This window comes from Moschus berezovskii, chromosome 9, assembly GCF_049115385.1.
Source record: "Moschus berezovskii isolate FMDL1 chromosome 9, NW_MosBer_1.0, whole genome shotgun sequence".
NCBI classification, from domain to species: domain Eukaryota; kingdom Metazoa; phylum Chordata; class Mammalia; order Artiodactyla; family Moschidae; genus Moschus; species Moschus berezovskii.
In genome coordinates this window covers 102,735,925-102,746,858 of record NC_142468.1, presented here as the reverse complement: position 1 = coordinate 102,746,858, position 10,934 = coordinate 102,735,925, and positions in this window count along the sequence as shown.

The following is a 10,934-nucleotide window of genomic DNA, read 5'->3' as shown; positions in this document are numbered from 1 at the left end:
GTTTGGAATAAACTATCCATTTAATTCACTGAAGTGTTCACATAATCTTTAAGAACTAGCTCATGTACAGAGTTTATGAATTATTCATTACTACCTATAACAAAACAAAACTTTCTTCAGAAATCTTCCTACTCTGGGCCTCAAAATTTTATATAAATTTATATCCATTTATCTGAAATCAATAAATCTAGATATACTTCAAATTTCACATTCCTTTTTAAAGATGACATGGTCTTGTGTATTTTGTAACATTTCCAATAGAGAATCTCAGGAATAAACCCTTAAATAAAATAATTGCCATTTTCATATGTGTATGTATATATGATATGATATGTATTCTGATTAATTTTTTCTACATATGCATACTCAGTTTGTATACTATCTATTAACTTGTCTTCGAAAACATTGATTTTTTTTCTTATGCTTTTGCACATTCTGTTTTAAAGCCACTCCAATATTTTTGCCTGAGAAATCCCATGGACAGAGGTGCCTAGTGGGCTACAGTCCATGGGATCACAAAGAGTTGGACATGACTTTGTGACTTAAAAAAACCAAAAACAAATTCATAATTTCACATTTCTTTTCATTTTCTTTTTATTGAAGGATAATTAGAGAATTTTGTTTCTTTCTGTCAAATCTCAACATGAATAAGCCATAGGTATATATATCCCCTCCCTTTTGAACCTCCCTCCCATCTCCTGCCTCATCTCACCCCTCTAGATTGATACAGAGCCCCTGTTTGAGTTTCCTGAGGCATACAACAAATTCCTGTTGGCTATTTTACATACGGTAATGTAAGTTTCCATGTCACTCTTTTCATACATCTCACCCTCTCCTCCCCTCTCCCCATGTCCGTAAGTCTGTTCTCTATGTTTGTTTCTCCATTGCTGCCTTACAAATAAATTTTTCAGTACCATTTTTTTACATTCTGTTTATATGCGTTAGAATACAATATTTATCTTTCTCTCTCTGACTCACTTTACTCTGTACAATAGGTTCTAGGTTCATCAACTCATCAGAACTACTCAAATGCACTCATTTATGGCTTAGTAATATTCCATTGAGTATATGTACCACAACTTCTTTATCCATTCATCTGTCGATGGACATTTAGGTGACTTCCATGTTCTAGCTATTGTGAATAGCTGCAATGAACAATGGGTTACATGTGTCTTTTTCAACTTTGGTTTCTTCAGGGTATATGCCTAGGAGTGAGATTGCTGGGTCATGAAGTGGTTTTATTCCTAGCTTTTAAAAGAAATCTCCATACAGTCTTCCATAGTGGCTGTATTGGTTTACATTCCCACCAACAGTGCAAGAGTGTTCCCTTTTCTCCACACCCTTTCCAGCCTTTATTGTTTGTAGACTTTTGGATGATGGCCATTCTGACTGGTGTGAGGTGATATCTCATTGTAGTTTTGATTTTCATTTCTCTAATAATGAGCATCAGTGATTCATGGGGTCACAAAGAGTCGGACATGACTGAGCGACTGAACTGAACTGAACCGAATAATGAGCAACGTTGAGCATCTTTTCGTATGTTTGTTGGGTCTTTTTCCCACTTTTTGATTGGGTTGTTTGTTTTTCTGGCATTGAGTTGTATGAGCTGCTTGTATAGTTTGGAAATTAATCCTTTGTCAGTTGTTTCATTTGCTATTATTTTCTCCCATTCTGAGGGATGTCTTTTCACCTTGCTTATAGTTTCCTTGGCTGTGCAAAAGCTTTTAAGTTAACCAGGTCCCACTTATTAACTTTTGTTTTTATTTCCATTACTCTAAGAGGTGGGTCATAGAGGATCTTGCTTTGATTTATGTCATCAAGTGTTCTACATATGTTTTCCTCTAAGAGTTTTATAGTTTCTGGTCTTACATTTAGGTCTCTAATTCTTTTGAGTTTATCTATGTGTATGTTGTTAGGAAGTGTTCTAATTTCATTCTTTTACATGTAGCTGTCCAGTTTTCCCACCACCTTTTATTGACGAGGCTATCTTTGCCCCACTGTATATTCATGCCTCCTCTGTCAAAAATAAGGTACCTATAGGTGCGTGGGTTTATTTCGTGGCTTTCTATCTTGTTCTATTGGTATATATTTCTGTTTTTCGTGCCAGTGCCAAACTGTCTTGATGATTGTAGCTTTGTAGTATAATCTGAAGTCAGGAAGGTTTGATTCCTCCAGCTCTATTCTTCTTTCTCAAGACTGCTTTGGCTATTCAGGGTCTTTTTTGTTTTCATATGAATTGTGAAATTTTTGTTCTAGTTCTGTGAAAAATGCCATTGGTAATTTGATAGGGATTGCATTGAATCTGTAGATTCCATTTGGTAGTAGTCATTTTCACAATATTGATTCTTCCTATCCAGGAACATGGAATATCTCTCTGTTTATGTCCTGTTTGGTTTCTTTCATCAGTGTTTTATAATTTTCTGTGTATAGTTCTTTTGTCTCCTTCAGTTCAGTTCAGTTCAGTATTTCATTCTTTTTGTTGCAATGGTGAATGGGATTGATTCCTTAATTTCTTTTTCTGATTGTTCATTGTTATTATATAGAAATGCAACTGTGCATTGATATTGTATCCTGCAACTTTGTTAAATTCACTGATTATCTCTAATAATTTTTCCATACTATCTGTAGGGTTTTCTATGTACAGTATCATGTCATCTGCAGACAGTGAGAGCTTTAATTCTTTTCTGATCTGGATTCCTTTTATTTCTTTTTCTTCTCTGTTGTAGCTAGGACTTCCAGAACTATGTTGAATAACACTGGTGAAACATTTGTTTTATTCCTGATCTTAGGGGGAGTGATTTCAGTTTTTCAACATTGAGAATAATGTTTGCTGTAAGCTTTTCAAATATTGCTTTTATTATGTTGAGGTATGCCATTTTTTGAAGAGTTTTAATCATAAATAGGTGCTGAATTTTGTCAAAGGCTTTTTCTGCATCTATTGAGATTATCATTTGGTTTTTATCTTTCAGTTTGTGAATATGGAGTATCACCTTGATTGATTCATGTATATTGAAGACTCCTTGAATTCCTGGAATAAGCCCAACTTGATCATGACTTTTTGATATGCTGCTGAATTCTGTTTGCTAAAATTTTTTTGAGGATTATTGAATCTATGCTCATCAGTGATACTGGTCTGTAGTTTTCTTTCTTTGTGCTGTCTTTGTCTGGTTTTGGCATCAGGGTGATGGTAGCCTTGAAGAATGAGTTTGGGAGTGTTCCTTCCTCTGCAATTTTTTGAAAGAGTTTTAGAAGGATAGGCATTAGCTCTTCTCTAAATATTTGATAGAATTCTCCTGTAAAGCTATCTGATCCTGGGTTTTTGTTTTTGAGAAATTTTTTTTTTTATCACAGCTTCAATTGCAGTGCTTGTAATTGGGTTGTTCATAATTTCTATTTCTTCCTGGTTTAGTATTCAAAGATTGTACTTTTCTAAGAGTCTGTCCATTTCTTCCAGGTTATCCATTTTATTGCCATATAGTTGTCCATAATAGTCTCTTATAATCCTTTGTATCCTGCATTGTCTGTTGTAACCTCTCCTTTTTCATTTCTAATTTTGTTGATTTGATTCTCTTTCTTTTTCTTGATGAGTCTGGCTAAAGGCTTGTCAATTTTGTTTATCTTCTCAAAGAACCAGCTTTTAGTTTTATTAATCTTTACCATCGTTTCTTTCATTTATTTTTCATGTGTTTCTGCTCAGATCTTTATGATTTCTTTCCTTCTACTAATTATGGGGTTTTTTGTTCTTGTTTTTCCAGTTGTTTACATGTAAAGTTAGGCTGTCTATTTGATGTTCTTCTTATTTCTTAAGGTAGGATTGTATTGCTATAAACTTCCCTCTTAGAACTGCTTTCAATGCAGCCCATAGGTTTTGAGTTGTCATGTTTTCATTTTCATTTGTTTCTAGAAAATTTTTTATCTCTTCACTAACCTGTTGGTTATTTAGAAATGTGTTGCTTAATCTCCATGTGTTTGTGTTTCTTACAGTTTTTTGTCTTGTAATTGATATCTAGTCTCATAGCATTGTGTTTGGAGAAGATGCTTGATGCAATTTCAATTTTCTTAAATTTACTGAGGTTTGATTTGTGACCCAAGATGTGGTCTATCCTAGAGAATGTTCCACGTGAACTTGAGAAGAAGGTGCATTCTTCTGCATTTGGTTGGAATGTCCTGACAATATCAATGAGATCCATCTCATCTAATGTATCATTTAAGATTTGTGTTTCCTTATTAATTTTCTGTTTTGATGATGTGTCCATTGGTGTGAGTGGGGTGTTAAAAATTCCTCCTTTTATTGTGTTACTATCAATTTCTCCTTTTATGCCTGTTAGTGTTTGTCTTATGTATTGAGATGCTCCTATGTTGAGTGCATAGATATTTACAATTGTGTCTTCTTGGATTGATTCCTTGTTCACTGTGTAGTGTCCTTTATTTCTTGTAATCTTCTTTATTTTAATGTCTATTTTGTCTGATATGAGGATTGCTGTTCCAGCTTTCTTTTGCTTCCCATTTACATGGGATATATTTTTCCATCCTCTCACTTTCAGTCTACATGTGTACTGAGGTCTGAGGTGAGTTTCTTGTAGACAGCATATATATGGGACTTGTTTTTGAATCCATTCAACCAGTCTGTGTTTTTATGTTGGAGCATTTAATCTATTTACATTTAATTATTGATATATATGTTACTATTGCCACCTTCTTAATTGCTTGGGGTTGATTTTGTAAATCTTTTTTTCTTCCTTCTCTTGTATTTCTTGATTATTCAAGTCCATTTAACATTTGTGAACCTGGTTTGGTGGTACTGAATTCTCTTAACTTTTGCTTGTCTGGAAAGCTTTTTTCCCTCCATCAATTTGAGTGAGATTCTTGCCAGGTATAGTAATCTTGGCTGTAGATTTTTCTCTGTCAGTACTTTAAATATATCCTGTCATTCCCTTCTGGCCTGCAGAGTTTCCACTGAAAGATCAGCTGTTAAGTGTATAGGGTTTCCCTTGTATGGTACTTGTTGCTTCTCCCTTGCTGATATTAATATTCTTCCTTTGTGTTTAGTCTTTGTTAATTTGATTAGTATGTGTCTTGGAGTGTGTTGTCTTGGGTTTGTCCTGTATGGAACACTTTGTGCCTCTTGCATTTGATTGACTATTTCCTTTTCTATGTTGGGGAAATTTTCAACTACAATCTCTTCAAAAATTTTCTCATAACCTTTCTTTTTCTCTTCTTCTTCTGGGACCCCTGTAATTCAAATGTTGGTGCATTGGATATTGTCCCAGAGGTCTCTGAGACTATCCTCAGTTCTTTTCATTCTTTTTACTTTATTCTGCTCTTCAGAAGTTATATCCACCATTTTATCTTCCAGCTTACTGATTCGTTCTTCTACTTCAGATATTTTGCTATTGATTCTTTCTAGAGTATTTTTAATTTCAATTATTGTGTTGCTTTTCTCTGTGTGTTTATTTTTTAACTCTTCTAGGTCTTTGTTCATTGATTCTTGCAGTTTCTCCATTTTGTTTTCAAGGTTTTTGATCAACTTTACTATCATTATTCTGAATTCTTTTTCAGGTAGTTTGCCTATTTTCTCTTCATTTATTTGGACTTCTGTGTTTCTAGTTTGTCCCTTCATTTGTGTAGTATTTCTCTGCCTTTTCATTATTATTATTTTTTTTTAACTTACTGTGCTTGAGGTCTCCTTTTCCCAGGCTTCAGGGTTGAATTATTTCTTCCTTTTGGTTTCTGTCCTCCTAAGGTTGGTCCAGTGGTTTGTGTAAGCTTCCTGTAGGGTGAGATTTGTGCTGAGTTTTGTTTGTTTTTCCTCTGATGGGCAAAGCTGAGTGACCTGGTAATCTTGTCTGCAGATGATTGGGTTTTTATTTTTGTTTGCTTGTTGTTTAGATGAGGCGTCCAGCACAGGGTGTTACTGGTGGTTGGGTGATACTGGGTCTTCTTTTCAAGTGGTTTCCTTTGTGTGAGTTCTCACTATTTGTGGTTCATACAGTAAAGCATCTGCCTACCATGCAGGAGACCCGGGTTCAATCCCTGGGTTGGGAAGATCTCCTGGAGAAGGAAGTGGCAACCATTCTACTACTCTTGATGGAAAATCCCATGGACGAAGGAGCCTGGTAGGCTACAGTCCATGGGGTCGTGAAGAGTCGGACATAACTGAGAGACTTCACTTTCACTTTCAGGGTTAGTTCTCTGGTAGTCTAGAGTCTTGGAGTCAGAGCTCCCACTCCAAAGACTCAGGGCTTTATCTCTGGTCAGAAAAGAAGATTCCACAAGTGTTTTTTTTTATGGCATTAAGTGAGATTAAAACAAATATCCAAAAATGAGAAGCCAAAGATGAACCTCAGATAAATGGCAGGAAGAAAATCAGGCAAATAATAATTAAAATAATGGAATATACACATATACATATGCACCCATGAGCAAAGTAAAAACAGTCCAAATAAATAAAGTACAGTAGATTGACCAGGTGAACAAAGCAAATCAATATTTATACTTACCAGTTAAGAACAAAACTAACTAAAGCACAAACTGGAAAACAAAGCTAAAACAAGGTGCCAAGTGGGGAATAAAACAGTGAAAACAAAACTAACAAATATGCCGAGAGGAAAGGAAGGAAAAAAATTAAAGAAAGAATAGATATGCATAGTTAAATATAGGTAGATGAAGAAGATTTGTATATATTAAAGATTAACTGCAAGGGGAAAAGAAAAGTAGGAAAGGCAAACAAAGGAATAAATAAAAAATAATAGGTTTTTAAAAATTAAAATTATAAAAAAAGAGAAAAAAATGAAAGAAGAAACAAAAAAGGAAAACTCCACGGAACTTCAAAAACCCAACATAGAGGCAGAGGTTTATAACAACAATAAAAAGTGTGACTGAATATACACATATACATATACACCCATAAGCAAAATCAAAACAGTCCAACAAAAATAAAGTACAATAGATTGACCCAGAGAACAAAGGAAACCAAAAATTATATCTACCAGAACAAAACTAACTAAAAGCACAAAATGGAAAACAAAACTAAAGCAAAGTGCCAAATTGGGAATAAAGCAATGAAAATAAAACTAACAAATATGTTGGGAGGAAAGAAAAGAAAGAAAGACTAGATATGCAAAGTTAAATACAGGTAGATGAAGAAGATTTACATACATTAAAGATTAACTGCAAGAGGAAAAGAACAGTAGGAAAGCAAACAAAGGAATAAATTCAGGAAAAATCTTAGGCTTAAAAAATTAAAATTAAAAAAAGAGAGAGAGAGAAAAAAGGAAAACTCCACAGAATTGCAAAAGCCCAACGCAGAAGCAGAGGTTTGTATCAACAATAAAAAATTTGACTGGGGGAAAAAATAGCTCAAAAGCTTAATTAGATTTTATAATGCCAATAAAATTGACAACTACAACAGAGGGGGATAGAAAGGAAAAAGAAAAAGAAAAAAATCCAAAAGAATCTACAGATCAAATCAAAACATAAGAATAGCAAACGTTTTTCTTGAGTCACTGCTGTCAGAGTCCTTTCCCTAGCTGGGAAGTCACAGTCCATCTCACCTTCCTAGGATGCCCTCCAACACTATGTTAATCTCTGGACATGTTATGGGGGTAGCTAAGATTCTAATCAGGTCATATTTCTCTGTGTTCTTGCCTCCAATGTCCCCAGGTATCAGAACTAGTGCTTTTTCTTTTGTGGGAGCTCTCAATGACCTTTTATATATTCCATAGGCAGAGTCTGCCTAGTTGACCATGTGGATTTAATCTGCAGCTTGTACAACTGGTGGGAAGGTTTCGGGTCTTCTTCCTTAGCCACACTAAACCTGGGTTCAACTGTGGTTTTATTTCCACTTCTGTGTGTGGGTCGTCCACTGGGGTTTGCTCCTGAGGCTGCTCTGGAGGACTTGGGTTTGCCCCTGTGAGGGCCAGGTGTGGAGGTGGTGCAGCTTCTTGGGTTGCAGGGGTTTGAGCAGGAGCAGGTACTCAGGGGAGTTTGTGGCTAGAGCAGCAGGAAATATAGTGCTCTAAAAAGGTATGGCAACCACTATTGGCCAATACACTCCAGTATTCTCGCATGGAGATCCCCCTTCCCTGACAGAGAAGACTGGCAGGCCACAGTCTACAGGGTCACAGAATTGGACACTACTGAAGCAACCCTGCACACACAGACACAAGGCTCTTTTTGCCAGTCGCAACTCTGCCCCGGGGAAAGTTAAGTGTGAATGTGGTGCAGCTGCTTGACTTGTAGGGACTCAGATGGTACCAGGCGTGCAGGGACATGGACAGCCTCTGCCGCAGGAGCTATGGCCCTATCAGAGTCTTTTTTTGAGCCCCTTGTAACTGGGGATCAGAGGCTTCTTTGGCCAGTCTTTCTCCACAGCTTCCCCCCGCCCAACCCCATTCAGGCACTTAGAGGGCTCCCTTGCCTGGGGTCCTTCTCTGTTGTTTGGAAGGTCAGAAACATAGAGGGGACCCCCCTGGCTGGGGTCCTACTCTATAGATCAGCATGTCAGGCACTTAAAGGTGCACCCTGGGTGGGATCCTGCTCTTTAGTTCAGTGGTCAGGGATTTGATTGGCTAGCCTCTCTATTGTTCAGCTGCTGATGCTGGCGTATAGGGGGAGAGAGGCTATGGTGAGGTCTCCACCCCCTAATGCATGACTCAGAAGTATTGCCTTGCTTCCATGGCTACCTGGCTTTCCTCCACAGGCATTTCCCACCATAATCTCCTCCCTCATATCCCCTCGATCCGTCTCTCCTCAGTCAACAGCAGCCCTCGCCCTGGGATTACTCCACAATCCCTAAACTCCAGCTCCCAGCCACCGCGCCTTCCAGGGGACCTGTGTCCCTGTCTGGGGTATGTATGGCTGTGGCAAGGACTGTCTGATTCAATTTAGGCTGTCACAGATCAGCTGTTTCACTCTCAGCCTTAAATGTTTCTCCTCTGATTCAGACAATTGCCCCGATGTGGGGATTGGACCCCTGCTTCAGTTCCCCTACCCGCCGAGGGCAGGTCCAGTCCTACTAACACTCCTGTTTTTCCCCCTAGTTCCTTCATCCTACCGAGGTTTGCGTGGCTATATATTCTTTTCCTCTGGTCAGGTACTCCTGTTCAGTCTCAGGTGGTGTTCTGCATGCCCTTCTGTGTCTGAAGGTGTATTCCTGATATATCCATTGAGAGACATGTACTCCACCTCTACCTACACCTCCATCATCGTGTTAGGAATATTTCTTTTTCACCTCTAAAATATAACTTGGTTCTTTGTTAGATACTGTTTCCCTCTGTAATTTAACATTCAGTTTTTCAACTTCTTAATGTCGCTTTTGATTTTATGAGTTATTTTATACTCTTTGCTAATCTCAACAATTGAGCATCTGTGGTCTGTTTCTATTAACTATTTTCCTCTTAATTTACAGTCATATATCCCTACTTCTTGCATATCCCATAATCATTATTAAAAACAATTATTTTTTATATGTTACACATTGTACATAAAAGATCATGTAGTTCTGACCTAATATTCCTCCACAACTTATCTACTCTCTCCTCTATGAGGCATAAAAGGTTAAGGTATGATCACTTCAATCCAACCAAGTACTGAGCCTATTTAAATCTGAATGCAGTTTTTATAAGACTTGGTACACTCAAGTTTGTTCCTGTTCCTTGAATATATCCTTTCCAAGTTTGGATTCTGATTCTAAAAGATCTTTGTCTCCTCAGTCTGAAGAGTTCAGGTGATTCAGTTTTGCCCTTCAGAACTTTTGTACTTAGAACTTTTTAGTCTTTTCCCTTCTCATGGTAGTTTCAAAAGAATGATAAATTGTTCAAATAGAAATCTGGCTTTACACTGTTATTTTCAATTAATGTACCTAACAAAAATACACTAAAAATACAAATAAAAGCAACAAACAAGAAAAATATAAAATATACAACTGATTGTAAATCCTAAAAGAATCTTGGATCACAAACACCCAAACATAGTTTTGCAGGGAATTTGGCTCAGTCTTCAGGTTAACAAAGCAAACTATAAATTAAATCAGTCTTGTAATTTATACAGATTATACACACTAACACATATTTGATACCATGTTTTGAGGCAAAAAGGAGTGTAAAAGATAAGTTACCAGAGAAAAATAGGCAGTAAACAATTTGGATAGAGCAGTTGTTGGATAATAATACTACCAGCCAGGATATGATCAAGTCAATATGTTCTGATGTTTGAGGACTATTCATTGGTTGATTAAGTCACAGTTGCAAACAGCATGAAACAGCAATGTATATATAAATTTCCCTGCCCTAGGCCAAATGGAGATGAGTTGAGTCCATTGAAATCAAGGCAAACAATTGGAGCATAGTTTCAAATTCATGAAACATCATATTTCTGAGTCTCTCTCTGATGCTTTTCCTCCTGACATCTGTCAATCTCCCCTTATTATACTGCCTTATCACTTCTGTTTGCTACTATTTCTACATCATTTTATTGTCACGGGTTTTAAATCCTCTCTTACATATTTTTTTTTTTGTCTTTCAGAAAAAATATAAATTTTTCTTATCCTAGGTTAAAATCAAAGGACAATTAGATGTTTCATAGTTCCCACAAAGTTTGATAATATTAGTTATGTTAATAAATTGCTTAAATTTAATTGACTAACTGAATTCAGGTATTCTAATGTGTTAGGCTGTACACTCAGAAAATTCAAAGTCTGCAAATGATGCTTTTTCAAAATCTTCCATCAAACATTTCCCAGTGTTTTAATTTGGCTGACAAACAACTTGTTACCCAGAGAATTCAATGTAACCTCATAATAAATGGTCTGGTCTGAATACTCTAAAATGGTGACTGTCTTAAAAAAAAAAAAAAAAGCCCCAATTTTTATATATTTATTTACACATTTGTATTATATGAAGTTGTTTGAAGTAATTTGTGCTCTCATGAGTTAC